This window comes from Aulostomus chinensis, chromosome 15 (genome assembly GCF_037954235.1).
Source record: "Aulostomus chinensis isolate RoL2024-O1b breed Wild chromosome 15, RoL_Achi_v1.0, whole genome shotgun sequence".
Classification (NCBI taxonomy): Eukaryota; Metazoa; Chordata; class Actinopteri; order Syngnathiformes; family Aulostomidae; genus Aulostomus; species Aulostomus chinensis.
In genome coordinates this window covers 24603143-24606930 of record NC_141334.1, presented here as the reverse complement: position 1 = coordinate 24606930, position 3788 = coordinate 24603143, and the positions used below count along the sequence as shown (strand labels likewise).

General features: G+C 43.6%; 2 non-coding genes across 2 annotated transcripts; both read right to left on the bottom strand.

The window, feature by feature from the left end:
- Nucleotides 1-836: 836 nt before the first annotated feature.
- Nucleotides 837-908, bottom strand: trnam-cau (transfer RNA methionine (anticodon CAU)). Its single transcript has one exon. It is a non-coding gene; the product is annotated as a tRNA-Met (tRNA).
- A 300-nt stretch (nucleotides 909-1208) lies between these two features.
- trnaa-cgc (transfer RNA alanine (anticodon CGC)) lies at nucleotides 1209-1281 on the bottom strand. Its single transcript has one exon. It is a non-coding gene; the product is annotated as a tRNA-Ala (tRNA).
- Between the last annotated feature and the right edge of the window lie 2507 nt (nucleotides 1282-3788).

Here is a 3788-nt window from a genome sequence, read left to right as displayed (position 1 = left end):
TCAACCATTTGAGCTAATTCCCCTGCTAATGTCCACACCAGATAATGCAGCTTGACCTTCATGCATGGTTGTGTGATTAACCAGTTGAAGCTTCTCTGGTTGACCAACATGTGGAATCTTTTTCAATCCTCCAGTTTAAGTGATGAAAAATATGTGTGTGTGTGTGTGTGTGTGTGTGTGTGTGTGTGTGTGTGTGTGTGTGTGTGTGTGTGTGTGTGTGTGTGTGTTTATGTGCAGACTTTCCCCTGGAACAACTGATTTTATTTGAATCAAGAGCTTCCAGATCAAAGTCAGAATTCATGATGATGTCATCAGGGCTTTAATGGTGTAATTATTTGTACCTAGAATTCTGTCTTTGATCTCAGGAAGACATGAAAGAAACACAATAAAAAGTATATAAGAGCACATTCAGCTTCATTAGAAAACATTTTGACTGTTTAATCGTAGAATTTGTTCAGAACACTTAGAATTAAATTGAAGACACAAAAAATCTTCCGCACTTAAATCGAAATGAAAACTGGGGATGAACATTTTTAAATCAGTTTGCCCTGTCACGAATTGGCGACCTCTGCAGGATAAACCCCGCCCCTTGCCCGAAAGCTGCTGGGATAGGCTCCACCCCCCTCGTACCATTGCAGATCATCAATATAGAAATGGAAATTTATCTGTTAGGATAAATTGAACACCTCTATCAGTAAACTTCTGCTTCAGTCAAAAGGACACTGTTATTAACATTCAGAATGGTTTGTGATTCTGCAGGAAGACCAGTTTCTTTTACACCCTGTTTGAACAGATAAACATCTCTAAACAATCCGGTTTATTTTGGTCTTTTCATTTAGCAGAGGATGGTTTCGATCCATCGACCTCTGGGTTATGGGCCCAGCACGCTTCCGCTGCGCCACTCTGCTCTACCATTTGTTGAACAGGCTTTGTTTTAGGAGTGCAGGATTGTGACAAGAACAGGAATTAGAGTCTTGAATGTTTCACCATTTGTCTCTGAAGCAGGAGGTCTTGCCCTCAACGGGCAGGATGAACTCCTTCACTATGTGGGTGGTTCGAAGTCACTGGTTTCTTTCCAGCTTTGACCTGAGCACATGTTCATTCACATTTCCAGTAGCAGGGTGATACTTTCTCACACTTGTGGACAAACGTCAGCATTCTTCACTCAGCAGCTCCTCTGAACAACAACAGAAGAAGCTCGAGTCTTCTGGAGAATGAGGGCATCGATCCCTCTACCTCTCGCATGCGAAGCGAGCGCTCTACCATTTGAGCTAATTCCCCTACTAATGGCCACAGCAGATAATGCAGCTTGACCTTAATGCATGGTTGTGTGATTCACCAGTTGAAGCTTCTCTGGTTGACCAACATGTGGAATCTTTTTCAATCCTCCAGTGGTGGTTTAAGTCAAGGCAATTTTATTTGTAGAGCCCGTTTTCACAAACAGTTTGTCTTAAAGGGCTTTAAATGACATCATAACAGCATCCTCTGCCCTTAGACCCTCACATCAACTGAGGAAAAACTCCATAGAAAAACCAAGCCAGCTTGATTGGGGACTGGATGGCAGACTAGTTCATGGGAGGGGAGTGCAGGCCGGTGTAACAGCAGGGAAAAAAGGGGGGTAGGAGGGCAATGAAGGTGGCGCTTGGAGCAGAGAGATGGAGCTCCAGTAGATCTGTGGAAACACAGAGAGACTGAGAGAAACCAAGGCCAAACTACAAAGGGCAACAAGTAATGGTAATGACAGTTCCAAAATGTGCGGGGAGGAGAGGACGGGATGAAAAATATGGGTTAGTCAATGGGAGTGTGTTTGTGTGTGTGTGTGTGTGTGTGTGTGTGTGTGTGTGTGTGTTGATATGCAGACTTTCCCTTGTAACAAGTGATTTGATTTGGAAACCATCTTTTCTAAATGTCCCTCCAAAAACCCTCTTTTGCAACTTTGTACCACAGTTGTGTCCTCATCAGGCACCACAGTATCCAGTATGTTCAGTTCAAACAAGTCGTTCGTGATTGATGTTCATGTTAAATATTGATGTCATCATTGATTCTCCTAGAATCATCTGAACAAACTCTCCCTCAACATCATAAAGCAAAACATATTCACATTAGTGATTCCATAGATGAAGTGAAAAGCTGAGTTCGTCAGACTGGTCTGATCGGATCAACTACTGTTGGCTCTGGAGTGGAAACAGCAACCTGTCAGAAAACATGAGCCAGATAAAAGTCAAGATTAAAGCAAGAGCCTCCAGGTCCAAGTCAGAATTCTAGGTACAAATAAATACACCATCAAAGCCCTGATGACATCATCGTTAATTCTGTCTTTGATCTCAGGAGGACATGAAAGAAACAATAAAAAGTATATAAGAGCACATTCAGCTTCATTAGAAAACATTTGAACTGTTTAACAGTAGAATTTGTTTGAAACAATTTACAACACTTAGAATTAAATTGAAGATAGAAAAATCTGCCACACTTAAATTCTGTCTCTAACTGAAAACTGTGGATGCACATTTTTATAATCAGTTTGTCTCTATGTGTTGGCCCTGCCATGGACTGGTGACCCATCCAGGATAAACCCCACCCCTCGCCCGAAAGCTGCTGGGATAGACTTCACCCCCCTCGTACCATTGCAGATCATCAGTATAGAAATGGAAATTTATCTGTGAGGTTAAATTGAACACCTCTATCAGTAAACTTCTTCTTCAGTCAAAAGTAGACTGTTATTAAACAGTGGGAGTGTGAGAAATCAGGGCCATTTAGCGGCCACCTGCTAGGTGTGTCAGCACAGGGAGCTCTGGTCTGGTCAGGTTCTGAAATGTTGAACTGCATGTGATCACTATGATCCCTGGGATCACGACAGACCAACATGAGGCCTTCCCTATCGGCTCAAGGCCCCACCAGCCTGTGAACACCTGATCTGGTCTGACCTCAGAGGTTAAGCCTGATTGGGTCTGGTTGGTACTTGGATGAAGACTGTTGGGATACCAGGTGCTGCAAGCCTCTTGCTCTCTCCAAGAAGGAGCACAATGCAGATTTCATGGTGGGTTTACAGGTACAAAGTGGGCCAAAAGTTACACACTGATCCAAGAGAGAGAGACAGCTTGACATTTAATCATCCAATATATTACCTACATTAATGAACAACAAGCATCAATCAACATCTACAGCAAAAACACCAACAGGAGCAGACATTCTGTGAATCAGAAGTCGACCACAGTACATAAAACAACCCCCCCCCCCAAACAGTCACCAATCCTTCTACGTGAGACAGCATCCTGTAAGATGTCAACTCAACTTTCAGCTGAGTGGCAACTAAACCTTTGAACATGAGTGTGGCCTCAGTCGACCCCAGACCTTTCATTTTGTGTCTTCTACTCAGCCAGATGCTCATTTTAGCCTGACCGATGAGCAGGGGTGAAAGTAGGCGGCAACAGTCCAGAACGCAGTTCTGGAAAAAAAAGGAGGCAAAGGGAGCTGTCAAAATACCAGGTTAAATAAAGAAAACAACATCTGAAGGAGGTTTCACTCTGAAAGCATTCAGTCTTGGACATCCGAGCCACAAAGCTGCAGAGACTCCTCACCATTGAAGAAGAAGCAGTGTCTGCATGTCTGTTTGTAGCCACAGCTCCACAGAGAGGCTGGATCCAAGTCCACCTTGACAATCGGGCACAGACTTTCTCAACTACACCCTCCCAGTTTTTACTCACAAAGCTCTCACTGCCCAGGAAAACACCGAAGAATTTCATCCCCTCAGTGTTCCACTGAAGCCCAGCTGGGAATACTGGCTTCTC